This window comes from Bos grunniens, chromosome 14, assembly GCF_055505025.1.
Source record: "Bos grunniens cultivar Pamir isolate PY7600 chromosome 14, Bosgru_T2T1.0, whole genome shotgun sequence".
Classification (NCBI taxonomy): Eukaryota; Metazoa; Chordata; class Mammalia; order Artiodactyla; family Bovidae; genus Bos; species Bos grunniens.
The window spans coordinates 72,397,501-72,418,409 of record NC_141178.1 but is presented as its reverse complement, the minus strand read 5'-3'; the positions used below and the strand labels follow the sequence as shown (position 1 = coordinate 72,418,409).

At 41.6% G+C, this 20,909-nt stretch overlaps 1 protein-coding gene across 29 annotated transcripts in view; it reads left to right on the top strand.

The window, feature by feature from the left end:
- Positions 1-20,909, top strand: part of LOC147359668 (uncharacterized) — a 587,603-nt gene that overhangs the window by 349,070 nt on the left and 217,624 nt on the right. For 6 of the 29 annotated variants that reach the window (XR_015140281.1, XR_015140282.1, XR_015140287.1 and 3 more), the window contains one exon: positions 19,370-19,575. The exons of the other annotated variants lie outside the window; for them this stretch is intronic. The gene's annotated coding sequence lies outside the window, so the exon portion shown is untranslated. The remainder of the gene's footprint in view (positions 1-19,369; positions 19,576-20,909) is intronic. 29 annotated transcript variants of the gene reach the window in all.

The window sequence follows — 20,909 nt, the reverse complement described above, 5'->3', positions numbered from 1 at the left end:
CTGATTCTTATAGCTCTTTCAGCTGTCATTTGCATTATGCAGGAGCCCTGTTGTTATGGGGGTGAGGTGTGGGAAGCAGAGTGCTATATTGGGTTGGCCAAAAAGTTCATTCAGGGTTTTTACCAAGATGTTGCAGAAAAACCCAAAGGGACTTTTTGGCCAGCTTGGTACAACCTTATGATTAAAGATCAGTCTTGTAGAGAGCCTGTCCCTTCAGGCTGTGACCTTATCTTCCTTCTCCCCATCCTTAGGTGAGGCAGGAGGTCTAGAGGAGGCTGGAGGCAGAGAAATGACTTTCTCCAGGAGAGTCACATCTTTTCCCTGGGAGAGTAGGTTTCTGTTATGGAGAAAGTTCTGAGCATATTTCACAATGTTTCCTCTTCATTCTGCCAGAGACTCAGGTGGAGTCCTTCTTGATTCTTCACCTGAGAGTGAACCTGGTGTGTTTCCTAGAGATAAAGCCCTTGGAAACAAGGACCTTTCTAAGACTGTGGTCCCCAGAAATTTCTCACTATTGAAATAGTCCACACTCAGACTCCAGTGATTCATCAGAACTACCATTGAAATGTTCCTACCCGTTTATAGTTGTAAGAGTTTCTGCACCAAGTGAGGCGATGTTGTCTGTGACTCTAGATTTGTATGTCTGTCCAGATTCTGAGGGTGGCAGTTTGCCCTATGACCTGCATCCTCTGATGGGTCCAAGAAAAATCATAGGTTTTTAGATGGTTCAGCTTTTTCTTGCTGTAAGGATTAGAATGGTGGAGTGGAAACCACTCATTTTGTTTCTTTTCTTCTCTATTTTTCTCATATAACATGGAAATAAATCTGGAGTCAAAGAAATCTAGGTTTGGCTTCCATCTCCACCCCTTATTTACTTTCTGACCTTGAAAAGAAATGTGATTCTTAGGATTGTGTGAGGTTTACATGCAGATTCTGAAAGAGATGGGAATACCAGACCACCTGATCTGCCTCTTGAGAAATTTGTATGCAGGTCAGGAAGCAACAGTTAGAACTGGACATGGAACAACAGACTGGTTCCAAATAGGAAAAGGAGTTCGTCAAGGCTGTATGTTGTCACCCTGTTTATTTAACTTATATGCAGAGTACATCATGAGAAACGCTGGACTGGAAGAAACACAAACTGGAATCAAGATTGCCGGGAGAAATATCAATAACCTCAGATATGCAGATGACACCACCCTTATGGCAGAAAGTGAAGAGGAATTCAAAAGCCTCTTGATGAAAGTGAAAGTGGAGACTGAAAAAGTTGGCTTAAAGCTCAACATTCAGAAAACTAAGATCATGGCATCTGGTCCCACCACTTCATGGGAAATAGATGGGGAAACAGTGGAAACAGTGTCAGACTTTATTTTTCTGGGCTCCAAAATCACTACAGATGGTGACTGCAGCCATGAAATTAAAAGATGCTTACTCCTTGGAAGGACAGTTATGACCAACCTAGATAGCGTATTCAAAAGCAGAGATATTACTTTGCCAACAAAGGTTCATCTAGTCAAGGCTATGGTTTTTCCTGTGGTCATGTATGGATGTGAGAGTTGGACTGTGAAGAAGGCTGAGCATCGAAGAATTGATGCTTTTGAACTGTGGTGTTGGAGAAGACTCTTGAGAGTCCCTTGGACTGCAAGGAGATCCAACCAGTCCATTCTGAAGGAGATCAGCCCTGGGATTTCTTTGGAGGGAATGATGCTGAAGCTGAAACTCCAGTACTTTGGCCACCTCATGGGAAGAGTTGACTCATTGGAAAAGACTCTGATGCTGGGAGGGATTGGGGGCAGGATGAGAAGGGGACGACAGAGGATGAGATGGCTGGATGGCATCACTGAGTCAATGGACGTGAGTCTGAGTGAACTTCGGGAGTTGGTGATGGACAGGGAAGCCTGGCGTGCTGCAATTCATGGGGTCGCAAAGAGTCGGACACGACTGAGCGACTGATCTGATCTGATCTGATATAGGTAACCATGAGGCCTAGGATCTGGTCCTAAATGTTCACTCAGTGACTGCTGCAAGGGGCCTCAAGGCTCATCTACTCCAAATCTCCACCTCATATTTGAATTTCCTCAATATTATCCTAGCTAAAAGGCTGCTTGCATGCTAAGTCACTTCAGTCATGTCCAACTCTGCGACCCTATGGACTGTAGCCCAGCAGACTCCTCTGTCCATGGGATTCTCCAGGCAAGAATACTGAAGTGGGTTGTCATTTCTTTCTCTCCTTGAGAAATCTTCAATGACATGGGAATTTCTAGCTTCCAGAGAACCTCTGGATAATATGTGAGGACCAGTATGCATCAGAATGCAATGTGAGATCTGCAGATCATGTTCCCAGGGCTGAGGTGGGGCATGATAGGAAGTAAGATTCTTTTCACTAGGCAGGTTGAGGGGCGTTTATAAGGAATTTAAGCTGTATTTTGAGGAAGAGATAATCTTCCAACCTTTGCTCATGAGGCTAAATGACATTTGGGAGAAGGAAGAGAATGATAGAAAAGAACCTGGAAATGGAACTAGAGTGGAAGAGGAGGGGAAGTGAAAGTCGCTCAGTCGTGTCTGACTCTTTGCGACCCCATGGACTTGTCCATGGAATGTAGGCCAGAAAACTGGAGTGGGTAGCCTTTCCCTTCTTCAGGGGATCTTCCCAACTTAGGGATCAAAACCAGGTCTCCCACATTGCAAGCAGATTCTTTACGAGCTGAGCCACAAGGAGGGAGGAAGAGCCCTAACTGCTGAGAGAGGAATGGCTACAGGATTATGTATGTTTTGGGTTCCCAATGCGAAGACCTAAGGAGAGGTTGCTTTGACATTCATTCCCATCAGTTAGTCTGAAATTAGAAATATTTGTCCTTGGTCTGGTTTCAAAATATTCTGTGTTGCTGCCACATCCTGTGGCAGACACTCTTAGCTGATCATCTGTGACCTCTTTTCTTGCTAACAAAAGTGTGGTTTTGTATGGAATAGAAATTGCTCCAAGCCATACCATGGATCATCACTGGCCTAAGACTAAGCCAGTCATGAAGACCCTGACTTCTCAGTGTTCCTAGTGACACTTGCAGTTACATTCCACATGAAGCAGTCTAGCAGGAGGTATCAGGAGAAGTTGACTTCCAGAAAACTTCTGATTTCCAAATAAATAATGCACATGTTCCTGTCATTGTTCTTCTGCCACTTCTCTCTATTTAGAGGGAGGATCTGATGTTTCAGTTCAGTTCAGTCACGCAGTCACGTCCGACTCTTTGCAACCTCATGGACCGCAGCATGACAGGCCTCCCTGTCCGTCACCAACTCCCGGAGCTTACTCAAACTCATGTCCATCGAATTGCTGATGCCATCCAACAATCTCATCCTCTGTTGTCCCCTTCTCCTCTTGCCCCCAATCCCTCCCAGCATCAGGGTCTTTTCCAGTGAGTCAGTTCTTCACATCAAATGACCAAAGGATTGGAGTTTGTTTCAGCATCAGTCCTTCCAATGAATATTCAGGGCTGATCTCCTTTATGATGGACTGGTTGGATCTCCTTGCAGTCCAAGGGACTCTCAGAAGGCTTCTCAAACACCACAGTTCAAAAGCATCAATTCTTCGGTGCTCAGCTTTCTTTATAATCCAATCTCACATCCATACATGACTACTGGAAAAGCCATAGCTTTGACTAGATGGACCTTTGTTGACAAAGTAATGTCTCTGTTTTTTAATATGCTGCCTAGATTAGTCATTGGAGAAGGAAAATGGCAACCCATTCCAGTGTTCTTGCCTGGAGAATCCTGGGGTGGGGGGAACCTGGTGGGCTGCCATCTATGGGGTCGCACAGAGTCGGACACGACTGAAGTGACTTAGCAGTAGCAGCAGCAGGTTAGTCATAGCTTTTCTTCCAAGGAGCAAGTGTCTTTTAATTTCATGGCTGCAGTCACCATTTGCTGTGATTTTGGAGCCCAAGAAAATAAAGTCTCTCACAGTTTCCATTGTTTCCCCATCTATTTGCCATGAAGTGATGAGATCAAATGCCACGATCTTAGTTTTCTTAATATTGAGCTTTAAGCCAACTTTTTCACTCTCTTCTTTCACTTTCATCAAGAGACTCTTTAGTTCCTTTTCACTTTCTGCCATAAGGGTGGTGTCATCTGCATATCTGAGGTTATTGATATTTCTCCCAGCAATCTTGATTCCAGCTTGTACTTCATCCAGCCCAGCATTTCACATGATGTACTCTGCATATAAGTTAAATAAGCAGGGTGACAATATACAGCCTTGACGTACTCCTTTTCCTATTTGGAACCAGTCTGTGTACCATGTTCAGTTCTAACTGTTGCTTCTTGACCTGCCTACAGATTTCTCAGAAGGCAGGTGAGGTGTTCCTATCTCTTTAAGAATTTTCCACAGTTTGTTGTGATCCACGCAGTCAAAGGCTTTGGCATAGTCAATAAAGCAGAAATAGATGTTTTTCTGGAACTCTCTTGCTTTTTTGATGATCCAGTGGATGTTGGCAATTTGATCTCTGGTTCTTCTGCCTTTTCCAAAACCAGCTTGAACATCTGAAGTTAATGGTTCACGTATTGCTGAAGCCTTGCTTGGAGAATTTTAAGCATTATTTTACTAGCCTGTGAGATGGTGTTAAATATGAGATGGATGGGGGTGGAGGGAGAGAGGAAGAGGACAGGCTACTGATACTCACTGGGAAGCAGGACTTATTAGACAACAACTTAACTAAAGACCTCAGTGTAGAGTTCATAGCTAGGGTGGTGCCAGTGTATAAGCTTTTCTAGACATCATGATATAAGACTTTTAAAAGAATCATGATAAGACTCTGCAGCTCATTAATTCACTGGAGCCACCCTATTTCTTGCACTGCAGCTAAGATTGCACACATGGCTTACATCACCCCTTGAGTTCCTAAGGGACAGAAGTTCTCCAGAAGGTCATTTCTCTGAATTTTTCTGAAGTTGTTTACTTAATACATTCTGCTGCCTTCCTGAAGGTGTTGCCTCTCTTTCCTTTGAAAAATAGCTGGAGAAATAAGCCTCTGTCCGTGACTTTCAGAAATTAAACAAGAAGGAAAAACATTGCAGAATTTATCTAAAGCATTGGAGTATCTGGTTTTACTGGCAGATGGGGGAGCCTGAGGTGTTTACTTTGGCAACACATATGACATCAGATGAAGAGAAATACTGGGTTGGCCAAAAATTTCATTCAGGTTTGTCTGTACCATCTCAGGGAGAAATGCAAACGAAGTTTTCATCCAATTCAAAATTTAGTTTAGGGATAAGCATCAGCTCGTGAGGGAAGCCTGGTACTTTAAATGTCTTTTAGAAGCTGAGAACAATGGGATATACTAAAGGAAGAGTTAATCTTGAGGATCTCTTAGGGGTGTAGATAAAAGAGTGCAGAATGCTATGGTTAGATTAATTAATTTCCAAAATTCTGCTGTGAACAGTATGGGCTACAATTAATGGGGATTTTTCAGTCAACAGAGGAGCCCTAAGCTCCTCCTGTAAATGTTAGTGAAGGGAGAGTCAAGGTTGAGGATACGGGGTTTCCTTAAATTTGGGATTGGGAAAATCTTTAAACTTTTGTTATCACCCATCAAGTTGCTCTGCTCATTTTCAGTTCTCTCTCCTCATTTTTCCTTGTTAAGTTCTTTTTTTTTTATCCCCTTCACTTCCCTCCCATTTTCTTTGGAACTCCTCAGTTTTGGTGTCCTTTATTCCAAAGACTTAATACCTATATTGACATAGATATGGGGCTACCAGATTAAAGGAATTTTTAAAAAATTTGTTTGTTTTGATAATGACTTTATTGAGATGTAATTCACATATCATGCAATCTTCCTACTGAAAGTGCACAATTCAACGCTTATTTTAGTATATTTAATATATTCAAATTATGCAATCATCATCACTGTCTAATTTTAGAACACTTATGAAGTGTCATCTTTATTTCTGTTTTATTTTTGGAGTTGGGAAAAGGGATGCAGGATATTAGATGAAATTATATATGATGATAGTTATTGTGATAGATTTGTTGTTGTCCCTAAAACACTATTTCCTGTTAGCAAATTGGTCTTAGAGGAAGGAAGAGGAGAAGGAAAGCAAAAAAAAAAAAAAAAAAAAAGAATGTAAGGAAATCAATGATTCAGTTTAGATAGAATTTCTTGCAGTGAAGGTTTATAATTTCTAAAAATCTCAGAAAACCTCTTGGCATGTTCCGAGGAAGGCAATGGTATGATTTGACCTTGGACATATTACACAATATATTTTTGTTTGACAACTTAAATCAACATTACATAGTCAATTTACATAAATCATGATATTCCTTTTCCACATCACTATCATAAAATACTGTAAAATGGTGACTGGTGCTCCTCTTTAGCTTCTTAAAGCAAATTTTCACAAGTGAAACGATTAGGTTAGTGACTTGTACGTGGTTTTGAGCCATTTGTGCCCTGCAATGCTCTAGTGCAGAGATTCCTGCTCAGATTGCATGGAGCAGATGTAAAAGACGAGGCTGCTTTTGACTTAATTTTGAGCAAATGTTGGGCTTCCTTTGTGGCTCAGCTGGTAAAGAATCCACCTGCAATGCGGAGACCTGGGTTTGATCCCTGGGTTGGGAAGATCCTCTGGGGAAGGGAAAGGCTACCCACTCTAGTATTCTGGCCGGGAGAATTCCATGGACTGTATAGTCCAAGGGTTTGCAAACAGGTGGACACGACTGAGTGAGTTTCACTTCACTGAGCAAATGTACAAGGAGATTTAGCAAGCCATGAAAGGGAACAGGCTTTGAGAAAAGTGGAGGATAAAAGAAAAATAGAACTCATATCGAATGTCCTGAGGACAAGGGTTTCAGAGCCACTGACACATTCAGATCGTCACGCTATACAAACCCTGAACCTCAGAAACAGTAGTGCAGAGAGCAGCCCACCTGAGCCTCTGATGCTGCTTAATCTTACCTCCTCCCTTCTCTTCACTTCCTTTTCTTGTAGTGATAGAAAGAACCAAACTTGGTAGCCAGATTCTGGCTCCATCACCAAAAAGTTTTGCAATGCTCCCCAACCTATCTCTTTGAGCTTGAGCTTGTTTACTCAGCAGAAAATGGGAATAATGAGATACCTAACAGCATTACTGTAAAGATTATAGATACTATACCTGAAGCATCCATGTACCACACACAGTAAACAATAGCCTGAGATCTTGTTTCAACAGCAAACCAATATTTTATAACCAGTTTACTCATTAGTCAAAACCAGATGGTATTCAGGCAAGTTAAATTGTGTCTCCTTGTTCAGCAAAAAGGGATGTGTGTGGGTGTATGTATGTGTGTGTGTGTGTCTTAAGAATTATGTCCATTAGGGACAAAACAGTTTGAAATTGAAAGCTACAGTTATTAAAAGAAATATAAAACTTGGCTTTCTGGACTGGTTCATTTGCCCAAGGGTCAGAATAAGATTTTTTTGTTTGTTTATTTGGGGAGGAGGCAAAAAGATTAGGACCAAATATTAAAAAATAAGAGAAAAAAACCATTCTTGTTTAACTACCTAGTTAATGGCCAGTTTTCAGTTCAGTGAATTCCATCCTTTAAGTAAAGCACTCTAATTACTTCATGTTGAAAGTCATATTTTCTCACATGGTTTGAGGCTTTGAATGTGTTTATTTGTAATTTGTCATAAAGTTGTATTGTTCTAGTTATTCTATGCAGCTCGTTAGTGAACACCTGCCTCTTATCTCTAGAGTTTATGATTCTTTGGGGATAAAGTCTATCTAATAAGAGATGTACCTAAAACAAAGACACCAAAAAAAAAAAAAACACTTGATGCTATCTTGTTCAATAATGCAAGCCTCAGTGCACCTTCTGATGGTGACAAGACCATAGTCCTTTGATGGTAACACCAGCGTGCATGTGTGCAATGAAAAGCTCTTGAAACAAAAGACCTGAGCCTGATGCGTTGCTTGGTCCCCATCCTGTAACTTCTCAGAGTGTAGTCAGAGGGCGGGTATCTGATCATTAACAGAAATAACAGGAATGGGGGAACCCAGGCCAGATGGAATATGTAGAGCTTCTGCAAGTGTGTGTGTATGTCTGTGATCTTGCACCTGCTAGGTAAGCAGCCATCACCCCCTGCCAGGTGGAACCTCCTGTTAACAGACTTCTTCAGCCACAGGGAGGTGCCAGGGTCTCCCTTGCATTTTTTTCTGGTTTGGTCTCTCCATTCTTGAACACCTGAAATATTAGGGTATTTTTGGCCTGCAAGATACCTGCTACGATTGCACAGATGAGTAGTTATAGGGCATTTAATGGAAGGTGGGGGATGAAGTGAGTGTACTTCATTCAGGAGCACAGAACTCAATGTTATTTGTGGTTTTCTTTTGTTTAAGCAAGGCCTGAGGAGAAAAGACACAGACCAGCAGACTGAGCTAGACCATTCAGAAATTCCAAATAGAAAGATAAAACCGATCACTTACCAAGTTGTAAAAACATTTATTCACTTTTCAATTGCTTCCCCAACTTTCTGAATCAGGACTCACCATTCTGTAACTCAGGCCCAACCATGCTTAAGCTGAAATGAATCTCTTGAAAAGGAAGAGGAAGAGGAAGAGGGGGGGAGAGAAGCAGGAGAAGGAATAGAATTCAGCTTCTTATCTGAAGACCCTAGTGATTGTTGCCAGTTGTCATGGTAACTTTCCTCCCCATGGTCAGTTAGCCAGCATCACTCCAAACTTTATTCCAACAAACACAGGTCTCCATCAGTGAAGCACACTGATGCTTTTTTTTTTTTCTTTGTATAAATGGCTGGCCAATTGTTTCCATCATCCAGAGGCTTCCTCTATTTAAATATTCTCCTCTGAATTTGATCACGATATGAACTATGGCAACCACATCTAGAATTATGTTCCTATTTTTGGAGTGATATGAAACTATCAAAACACTAGGAATCACTAGAAATAAAGGATCAGTTCAGAGCCAACTCTTAACTTCATATCAAGAAGAAGTCTGATTAAGCAGTTGACTAGTAAGTTGCAGAGAACACAGAAAAGCAGAATCTTTTCTCTCTTCCCAGCTCTGCTCCTGGTTATGTGTTATCTGACCTGTGGTTTTCTGGGACTGTTTGCTAATCAGTAAAATGAGAAGACTGGACTAGTTGGGTTCAAGGGCTTTTGGGTGTTTCAGAAGGAGGAGGATGTCAGGAACATGCATGTACAGGCTCTCAAAGGCAGCTGAGGAAAAAAGCGTGGGAAGACAGACCTTTGAACATCACATTAGGAGAACACAAGCCAGTGGGTGTAGGTTTTATTTGAAGTTGTTGCAAAATTATGGTACCCATGGTATTATGAACAGATTGTGGATTTTAACATCTCATGTTTTAGGGAGTTTATCTCCTACATATACACTGAAGAGTGAGATAGTAATTTGGATTATAGCAAGTCTCCTACATATGAAGCTTTAAGCTCAAACTTTCAAAGATGTGAAACTGTACAATTGCATGTCCAATCATGTAAGTTCGTTCACATGTCTGGCCTACATTGTTATGGGTGTTCGTCCTCTAGGAGTGGTTATGCTTTTGTGTACTTAGAAGTACAGTATTGTATAGAGCATGGTAGGACAGTGTCTTTATTTCAAGCCTAGGATGTTTGGAAGCAGGCATAAAAGTGGCAATTGATAGTTGAGGGTGTTAATTGGGTACCTACGCTAACTTTGTTGGACTTACGTGTGAATTGGACTAATGAGTGCTCAGAAGGGCACTCATTCTTATGTAGCAGACTTACTGTATCAAAATATTTAGGAAATATAGCAATGCTCCCTCCATGCTATCTTTCCCCTTTCTTTCTTCTTTTTTTTTTTTTTAAATCCCCTGTTCTCAGTAATATGGGAGCATAGAGGACCCATAAATAACACCCTTGGCCTCCCTGGAGGAACCTGCTATGCAGAAGGCTACAGACTGCTCTGGGAGAATTTGAATTGGGCCATCTTGTAGGGGTTTAATTAGAATCAAGTCCTGTTCATTTAAATAGCATTTTATTTCATCCTTGCTTCAGCCTCCTTTTGTTCCTATTCTGCTTTTGCTTGGGGGCTTCTTTCAAAATGTACTAAAGATGTACAAATTCTCTCAGAACATTTGTGGTTTTTTTTTTGGTAGGACATTTTACTATCTCCAGTCTTCATGTCTTCAGGAAGTCTTTGAATGATGTAACTTGTTGGACTAAAGGTTCACATTGTATTCTTATTTTACCCAGCCACCTACCCTGTTTCTCTGAGGCGTAAGCTGGATTTTGCAAGAAGTGAGTTGTTTTCAAACTAGTCTACAGCAAAGCCAAATACACTATAGGGACGAAGGTAAAGAGACCCAAGAACTGAAATGTTAAAACCTGGTGACGCTTTTCCAGTCGTATCCCACTTATAACCTCAGTTTCTGTGTCTGTAGTATAAGCAGATTGTGTTATATGCTCTGTTCCCACTTGGTTGTAACCTGTGGACATATATTTTTTCAGAAAGATATATTAAAGAAAAGCAATGTAATTTAAGATAGATTAAGAAAAGCAATGTGATTATATGTAGTTTTGTTCTCTTTTAAATGATCAAATTATCTCTAGAATGTTTTTTTTTGTTGTTTTTTTTTACTTTGATCCTTTGTTAATTTTTCTTTTCTTTTTTTTAAATTTTATTTTATTTTTAAACTTTACATAATTGTATTAGTTTTGCCAAATATCAAAATGAATCCACCACAGGTATACATGTGTTCCCCATCCTGAACCCCCCCTCCCTCCTCCCTCCCCATACCACTCTAGAATGTTTTGAATCTCCAAAGACATTGGCTTAAAGCTAGTTCACTATGACTAGGGCATGTGTTGGGAGTGTTCTGAAAACTGACAGGTTGTAAAATCTCAGGATGATCATCGAAGATGTTTGTTGGATATTTGGGGCATCCTTACTGCTGTATTCCTGGTTTCTGACTGGTCATTCAGTTCAGTCGCTCAGTTGTGTCCGACTCTTTGTGACCCCATGAATTGCAGCATGCCAGGCCTATCTGTCCATCACCAACTCCAGGAGTTCACTCAAACTCATGTCCATCGAGTCGGTGATGCCATCCAGCCATCTCATCCTCTGTCATCCCTTTCTCCTCCTGCCCCCAATCCCTCCCAGAATCAGGGTCTTTTCCAATGAGTCAACTCTTCGCATGAGGTGGCCAATGTATTGGAGTTTCAGCTTTAGCATCAGTCCTTCCAATGAACACCCAGGACTGATCTCCTTTAGGATGGAATGGTTGGATCTCCTTGCAGTGCAAGGGACTCTAAAGAGTCTTCTCCAACACCACAGTTCAAAAGCATCAATTCTTCGGCACTCAGCTTTCTTCACAGTCCAACTTTCACATCCATACATGACCACAGGAAAAACCATAGCCTTGACTAGATGTACCTTTGTTGGAAAAGTAATATCTCTGCTTTTGAATATGCTATCTAGGTTGGTCATAACTTTCCTTCCAAGGAGTAAGCGTCTTTTAATTTCATGGCTGCAGTCACCATCTGCAGTGATTTTGGAGCCCCCAAAAAACAAAGTCTGACATTGTTTCCACTGACTGGTAGAGAATACAGAGTTCCACAGAGGTAAAAAGAAATGCAACAGTCTGCTTGATGAAAGCAGTTTCATCACTCTGAAGAGTCAAGGCTTTTCAGTACAGTTTGTGACTGACAAACCCCAAACTGGGCTTCCTATTGTATTGTCTAAAATTAACTTTAGAATCTGCTTTGGGAACACTTAGATCTGAAAAATAGGGTCTGTGTGCTGTTAGTTAGCCCTCATGGAGGAACTATGGCATGGCTTATACTCATATTCTTTTTTTTCAACAGCTATAGCCTTTTTAGGGGCTTCTCTGATAGCTCAGTTGGTAAAGAATCTGCCTACAATGCAGGAGACCCCAGTTTGATTCCCAGGTCAGGAAGATCTGCTGGAGAAGGGATAGGCTACCCACTCCAGTATTCTTGAGCTTCCCTCATGGCTCAGCTGGTAAAGAATCCACCTGCAATGAGGGAGACCTGGGTTCGGTCCCTCAGTTGGGAAGATCCCTTGCAGAAGGGAAAAGCCACCGACTGCAGTATTCTGGCCTGGAGAATCCCATGGACGGTATAGACCATGGGGTTGCAAAGAGTCGGACATGACGGAGCAGCTTTCACTTTCACTATGGCCTTTTAAAGTTTAATTTTATGTATCTGTTTATTTTTGGCGAGCTGGGTCTCCATTGCCATGTGCGGGCTTTCTCTAGCGGCAGCGAGCAGGGACTACTCTCTAGCTGTGGTGTGTGGGCTCCTCCCCGCGGTGGCTTCTCTTGCTGTGGGGCACAGGCTCTAGCACACAGGCGTCAGTAGTTGTGGGCTTAGCTGCTGCACAGCATGTGGGATCTTCCCGGACCAGGGATTAACTCCATGTCTCCTGCATTGGCGGGGGGATTCTTAACTACCGGACCACGACGGAAGTCCATTCGCAGCCTTTAATAGAATGAAGTGTATGAGAGTAAGGGCTACACGACCTTGTTGATAATATGACCCTACTTTTGGTTAAAAAAACAATGGTTTGGTGGATTTTAGACTTTCCTCATGTAAATTTCCTTTTCCTGTAATGAACGATGAATATGGGGCAAAGGGAAAGACCAGGGTGAGGCAGGAAAGATGTGTACTTCTCTGTGGCAATGGGCCAAAGAGGAATGGGACCCCCGCCCCACCACCCCAAATCATAGGCTTGGCATTTCACAAATCTGGGTTGGGGGTCCCTGTTCCACCATTTATTAATTGTGCACACGGAAAAATGTCCTCTTTTTTTGTTATTTTAATAATTTGATCTCCCAAACTCTAATCTTCTCCCATCTGTAATTTGAAGAAAATATTATCTATCTTATGAAGTTCCTGTGGAAAATAAGATCATGTCAGTCAAGCAACAGGCATATGATATTTTCTCAACACCCAATAGCTGTTTTGTTATTATTTAGCAAGGCCAAGGTGTAAATCTCATCTAAAAATAAGATGGTTCAGTATTCACTTGGGTCCTTCCTAAATATAAAATAACTATGGCAGAATTTCCCATACTTGTTTGGCCTCAGAAACTTTAAAAAATGCTAAGGTACTAATAGAAGTTATAGTCATTCTTGAGAACATAAATGTTTGATCAATAATAAACACCAAATCACACTCAAGCATCATACATATGGAGCCTGTTCATACACTTGCCATTGCCTCCTGTGGCTTCCTGTGTCACACAGCCAAGGATCTTAGGCAATTTCTGTTTATTCCCTGAGAAGACACCTCATTTCTTATGGTATAATATCAATTTTAATTATATGCCTGCATTTAGGTGTTTGCCTTCTTAAAAAACACAGTTTAGTTGGTTGTTAGAACAAAAGCTTGTTAGCTTCACTTTTTTTTTTTTGGATGTAAAGCATCTACTAACAGTGTTCATCAGTCACTGATTGGGCATGCTTCACACTCTCTTTCAGCTAAAGCAGCGTTTCCTAAATTTTTGTGATAAAGACTCACAGCAAGACATACATTGTGCCTTACAAGTGCACACATGCATGCAAATGTGTACAATTGGAATCAAGTATTTCATGATATAATGCCCTCTTCTACAACTAAACGCTCCATTTCCCCATTCTTTTCTATTCTATTTCATCCTATTCTATCCTAGTCTGCTCTATATCCTATTTAAAGTGCTGCTGATCAAAGCCCTCTACTTCGATTTCCAGACCCACTAATGGGCAGTGCTCTCAGTTTGAAAAAGACCTAGGGATTAATCTAGGAAATGCATGGTGTTTGTGGCTCTCCTTTACCCAGGTGGGGGTACTTCTTATGTTACACTTCAAGTGTGTTTGAAATGGAACCTTCTCTAACCTCTGAAGAGCCTGTGGAGGGGGCATTACCCAGGAAGGGTCATGTTGCCCAGCTGATGAGAGGCAGCTGCAGACCCCCAGGCTTCGAGAAGGCAGCCTGCAATTGTCCTGGAGAAAAGTTCTCAAGGGTGGTAAGGGCCCCTGGGGACCCAGGAGCACTGCTGGGGGATGTCCCCGTGCTCACGTCTCCCAAGATTTCCACTACTTGTCACATCTGCTTCTCTCCTGGCAACCAGCCCACAGCTTTCCTTTGCCCAAACCTTCCACATGCTAACGTCTCAGCTCAGCTAACGTCTCAGCTCTTATGTCCATTCCTTTCCCTTCTAACATCAAAAACCTACTGCCTATTGATCTGTCATATCTTTCTTGAAACTTTCCTTACCAATCCCCAATACCAGCCTCACTCCCATCCCCAGGACTGAAATAGATACTTCATTTCTACCCAAGACTGCCTTTTTAAAAAAATTACAAAGTTCCCCAATTATAACACTTGTTGTTGCTATCATTTAGTCACTAAATCATGTCCGACTCCTTGTGACCCCAGGCTCCTCTGTCCATGGGATTCTCCAGGTAAGAATACTGGAGTGGGTTGCCATTTCCTACTCCAGGGGATCTTCCTGACCCAGGGATCAAACCCTCAAACTCTTGCTTGGCAGGCGGGTTCTTTACCACTGAGCCAGCAGGGAAGCCCATAAGACATGTTACATTGTGTTCAATTATTTTTCTTTTCCACTAAACTGTAAACTTCTCCTGGAGGGTAGAGACTTACCTCTTTGCTGTTGTTTTATCCCCACATCCTAGTACACCCCTTCACCTATGGTGGTGGTGGTGGTGGTGGTTCAGTCACTATGTCATGTCTGCCTCTTTGAGACCCCGTGGACTGCAGGCTTCCCTCTCCTCCATCATCTACTGGAGTTTGCTCAAACCCATGTCCGTTAAGTCTTCACCTATTATTGTGTCCAAAAAATGTGTCGAATAAGTGAGGTCATGAATAAAATACTCTTATTTCATAAGTTGCTTACCATGGGTTGACGTTGCTCATTAGGAGTTATCTGTGTTCAAGTATATCACCTCATTCGATCATTGTAATAAAACTGTGAGGTGGGGAGGGAAGATGGAATTATACTTTGTTTGTAGATTAAGAAGCTGAGGTTCAGAGAGGTGAGGGGGCTTCTGTGAGGTTGCACAGCTGGTACAGAAGGGTTAGTATCAAAGCTTTGGATTCTGTGCTGAGCACAGTTCACACACAGAGCCCCATTCTCACATATGACCTTCAGTCTCAAACGAAAGTCTCACTGATTGGTCCTCATTGTTGTAGGTTTCTGTGAGACATGAGCAAAAGGGTGCACACAGACACACAGGCTTGGGTTCAAGACTGAGCCTGTTTTACTGATGACGGAAGCTACATCCCCTGAGAATTCTAGAAGACATTGACCGTAGCAGAAGGACTTCAGAAAATAGAATTTCTCCTTCCAATCTGGTTAACCCTGACCTCTGATTGCATAGAATTTGGAGCCAGAGTTACCTTCAAACATTAAGGAGCTGAAGTGTGTCTGTGCTGACACGCATCCTGCATCCGAAAAGTTCAGATACATAAAGAGATGCTTTTGTATAATTCATGTTATTTACTAGAACGATTTTACTGGCCCTCTGAATATCATTGTGTTCTCTACTATAAATATGCATTCAGACCCTTTCCAAACCACTAGTCATTTGCCCAGCGGGCCATAAAAGCAATGTATCATGTAACCATGTATTGGGATGAAATTTCCAAAGCTCTCCATTTAGGCAGCAGGCCTTAGTGGGTTTGGGGAGCTGTAACATTATCCATTTAATTATACATTTGGACACACTGAAAAAAAAACCTGTATTATTTACACAATTGCCTGTAATATTCTCTCCAAGCTGTTAGACCTGAGTCAGAAACCATTAGAATGCTAATCGAGAGAAGAATATGAAATATATTTCCTTGGTGCAACTGCAGCACATTTTGTAGACACTTTTATTTCAGCCACAAGGTTTTTTTTTAACCCCTAGACTTTCAGTCTGAAGGGGGCTCCCAAAGCTGTGGCGGGGGTACTACCTAGACTGCTAATTTGGGAACATAACATAATCAGCCCATATTGACTCTATTTCTCAAAGACAATGTCTTGCACAAAGTGTGATACATTATATTTGAGAAGCACCAAATAGTTGGAATGGGCAAGTTAGTTTCTTTGGGGAAAAGGCATTGCTCAAGGAGATGATGCTGCCAGGGATAGACTTTGCATTAAATATTCTCATTTTTTTTTAATTGGAGGATAATTGCTTTACAATGTTGTGGTGGTCTCTGGTGCACATCAATGCAGACCCATCATAATTTTATACACACACACACACACACACACCCTCTACCTCTTAAGCCTCCCTCACTCCCATTCTAGCCCTCTAGGTCGTCACAGAGCTCCAGGCTGGGTTCCCTGTGTTATACAACAGCTTCCCGATAGTTATCTATTTTAAAATAGTCTCATTTAGATAACTACTTGAGAGATGCAGAGAATGTCTCTTTCTGGATCCCAGGCATTCTAGAGTGTGGTGGAGCCCAAAGCTCTGTATTTCTTTCCTAATATTTTTGAGCAGCTACGAGGTCCCATGTACCCTATGGGTGCTGGCAACACAGAAGCAAACAGAGATAGTTCTGGTCTTAGAGGATGCCAGTCTTTGGAGAGGAAGCATACAACTAAGCAGATAATTATGCATGTTCATCAGGACACTGACTTAAGAACCAAGACACTAGCAGCATGGCCCAGCCTCAGAGGTTTTCAGATGGGGTATTTTTGCCCCAGCATGTTTTCAGGGCCTCCCTGGTAAGCTTCTGGTCTCTCTCCCCTACATTCTGCCCACCCCAGCCAGTCTTTATCTCTCATTTCTGCCTCAGACTTTGGTCATTGGCCCTCCTTTGCTCAGACATGATCTGTTACATGGCTCTCCATGTGGCTTGAATTTCCTTGACTCTTACTACCCTCTGTAAAGGATGCTTAAGATAAGCTTGGCAGGGCTTGATGCTACCAGAAACATATATAGAGTTTAATATCACATGAGACGAGAGAATTCAGAAATCTCTGCTTTTAGTATCTGATTTATCTCTAATAAGCAATACTAACTTTGAATGACTTTGAATGACCATGCATTTGCATAATGGATAGACTCTCCATTTGTTTTTTATTTTGTTGTCCCTGCCTACTACTTTGTATTGTTATATTACAATATGGCGGATATTTTCCTTAATGTCTTGTTACAAAACAGTTGCCCTGCTATGTAACATTTAGGTAGCTTGCTTCACCAAAGCACAGAGTGTGTGGAAATCCTTGGAGTACAAAAGGAGACCTGGGCCATTGCCATGATAATATCAGAAACCCTTCTTCCCATCTCTACTGCTACTTGAATTGTCATGGAGCCAAGAGACACAGCAATAGCACTGTCAGCAAAATGCACTGAACTTGGAATGACAAATGTTGACTCATGATGGATTACAAAGAGGGTATAGGATTTGGGGGAGAATATAACCCAGGTGATATAGTGGTAAAGAATCCACTTGCCAGTGCAGAAGACACAGGTTTGATTCTTGGGTTGAGAAGATCCCCTGGATAAGGAAATGGCAACCCACTCCAGTATTCTTGCCTGAAAAATTCTATGGACAGAGGAGCCTGGGGTGCTACAGTCCATAGGGTTGCAAAGAGTTGGACACAACTGAGCACACGCACACACATTCGGTTTAACATTAATGAGGAGAGATTTGCTGTTTTACAATAAACTTAGGAAAAATCTGAATAGATCGTGGATCTATCCTTCCTGGAACCTTTGAACTTAAGAAGATTTTGCCAACATTGAAATTTGCATTTGTGGATAATTTAGGAGTTTGAAAAATCAACCCATGGATCATTAAATGGATCCTTCATTTCTGCTGCAAAATAGATCCTACCATTCCATAGCCATATGATAGATGGAAATAATTGAAGAACTTTTCTAAGATGCAGTGTCGTCCTCTGTATCACAGGAAGAGTCATGACCACCTTGTGAGGTAGAATTAAGGAAGACGACTTCAGTAAAGTACCAGATCCAGTTCTTGTATATAGTAGACATTATATATATGGTATTGTTTTAATATGCTTTATTCATCAAGTGGAGTCCTAGGTTCACAAAATTCCACTGTAAACTATAGGTGATGGTTTTTCAGTTCAGTTCAGTTCAGTCACTCAGTCGAGTCTGACTCTTTGAGACCCCATGGACCGCAGCACACCAGGCCTCCCTGTCCATCACCAACTCCCGGAGTCCACCCTAACCCATGTCCATTGAGTCAGTGATGCCATCCAGCCATCTCATCCCCTGTGGTCCCCTTCTCCTCCTGTCTTCAATCTTTCCCAGCATCAGGGTCTTTTCAAACCAATGGTTTTTACAATCAAGTATTTTTCTTTTAACTCTGCTCCAAAGAAAGGAAAGAGGGAAGGAAGGGAGGAAGAAAGGGAAAGAAAGATGTCAGACAATAATAAGAACAGAGAGAGTATTTCAAAGTGTGTGAAAGGTCACATTTCTTTGCACGGGAATCCATTCCTCCTCTCTCTCAGGCTGGCAGGCTGGCCTGGCTGTGCTGTAGGGATCAGAACTCCAGTGTTTATTTGTGCAGTCCTCACTGTAGCTGGCAGCTGCCCCGGCCCAGGAATTTTATGGCAGGAAATATAAAGTGCTGTTGGACCCAGATGCTTTAGAGTCCAGGGAAGCATTGTTCTTTCTTAAGAAAGAAAAAAAGAAAAAAAAATATGAGTGTGACAATCAGCTAAGGACAATTAAGCTTCATGGCCTTGATCTTATCATATTGCATCTACTCTTACCAGTTCTTAATGACTACAATGTAATAACATCTTTAAAATTTATTGAGACAATTAGAATCAAACAGCTCTTTTGACCCCTAGCTCCTTCAAAGTCACATGATGCCCTGAGAGAAAGTGGAGCCATGAGACAGAAGTCCTTTTTGAGGTTTTTGTACTTTAATGGGTATTTTATTTTTTAATTAAAAAAATTTTTTTTTAAGTCAAGCATTTTAAAATAATGAATTTGTTATAATATTGCTTCTGTTTTTTTTGACTGAGAGGATCTTAGCTCCCTGGCCAGGGATCGAACCCACACCCCCTGCATTGGAAGGCAAAGTCTTAATCACTGGGCCACCAGAGGAGTCTCTAATGTGCACTTTAGATTTCCAAGTGCCATGAGGAAAAGGGAGCTAGACTGTAGGTCAAAGACACTAGGCTTCTGCTCTCGGCTTTTCCTTTAATTTGTGAGCTCATCTGGGGTTGAGGCTGCAGGCTGTCTTCCTTGACCTTAATATGCTCATATGGAAAGTGGGGATGGATCCAAGATGCTACCATCTCTAAAATCCTGCTTTGGAAAAAAGAGAACTCTAGTGAGTGAAAACGAATACTTTACTGAAGGTGGCCACCTACACTGTTGACCTCATCCCTTAACAGGATGCTGCTGTGTCCCAAGCGCTGGTTAGATTGGCACTGGAACATGTGTCTGCTACATCCAAGCCACAACCTATTGACAACAAGGCTGAGCATCCCACTGAAAAGCCGATCAGGAGGCCAGTGACCTTGAGCCTGCACGAGGGAACCGATGAATAGGAAAATGATGGACGGGACTGACTCACTTGGAAGCTGAACCCAAAAACCAGGTCAGTTCAGGATTGAGGCAGAGGGTGTGGTTCCTAAATACACTGACATTATGGCAGAGCTGGCAGTAGTTGGGTTCAACAGAAGAGACTGGAGAAAGCCAGGAGAGGTGTTATGATTGACACTTTGTGAGAATCTTGAGACACATGTGTGAGTGAGTATATGTGTGCATACAAACGCACACAGAATTACTTTAGGGACCAATTCCAGATCATTTAGCACACAGATTTAGACGTGAAGACTCTGAAGTTACACTTGTTCAGTTGCTAAGTCGTGTTTGACTTTGTGACCCCATGGGCTGCAGCCCACCAGGCTTCCCTGTCCCTCACCATCTCCTGGAGTTTGCTCAAACTCATGTCCATTGATTCGGTGATGCCATCTAACTATCTCATTCATCCTCTGCCTTCCCCTTCTCCTCCTGCCTTCAATCTTTCCCAGCATCAGGGCCTTTTCCAATGAGTCGGCTCAAATTTAAATTGCTGTGGGACCTTGAGTAACTCATTTAAATTTTCTGGGCCTCAGTTTTGCCACAAGTGAAACATAGTGGAAACTAACAGTGCCACTGATCCTGTGGGATTGCAGATACAGTTTGTTGCATAATTCCTGAAATATAGCTTGATAATTTTGTGCCTTTTTACTATTATTATTTTATTCATTATGTTTATATGTACCCCCTAGAATAAACCCCTTTTCCTTGAGGAAACACAAATAGTTCTTCCCTTCCTTGCAACTAGGAAGTCTTAACTAAGGTAAACTCTCATTTTTCAGTGCAAAGAATTTTACAGCAGGAAATACCACCTCTCTCTATTTCTTTCTAACTTTGAAACCTGTTTCCTTTCCAGCCAAAAGAAATGATCCTTATATGTCAATGCTGATCTCTATCTCTCCTTTTTAATGAAAATTTCATTGATTACCATATTCTGACTTTTGTCTCTGCTGGATTTTGTCTGCATCCAAACAAGATTTTGTGGAATTGTATCTGAGAGCTATTTCAACCACCATAATTGTATGCTGTTTTAATAGTGGTGTTTGTGATATTTCATGCTTAAATCTTCTCTCTCCCAACAAAGTATAAGCTTTTTGAGGGTAAGGGCTATGCTTTGCATTTATTTATTGCCTAAAGTGCTTAATATAATGCGAGAATTACCAAGGGAATTTCAGAAATTTATATTATTAGATAAACTTGGGTAAACCACGAAGACTGTCTCCATTAAGCGGTTCTTCCGTTTCTGATTTCACCTTTGGCTAGCCCACTGGGCAATTTCACAATATTAATTTAATAGTGGAAGACCTGAAGGTAAATAAGTTCAAGAAGTCCAGCACATCTGGTTCTCCC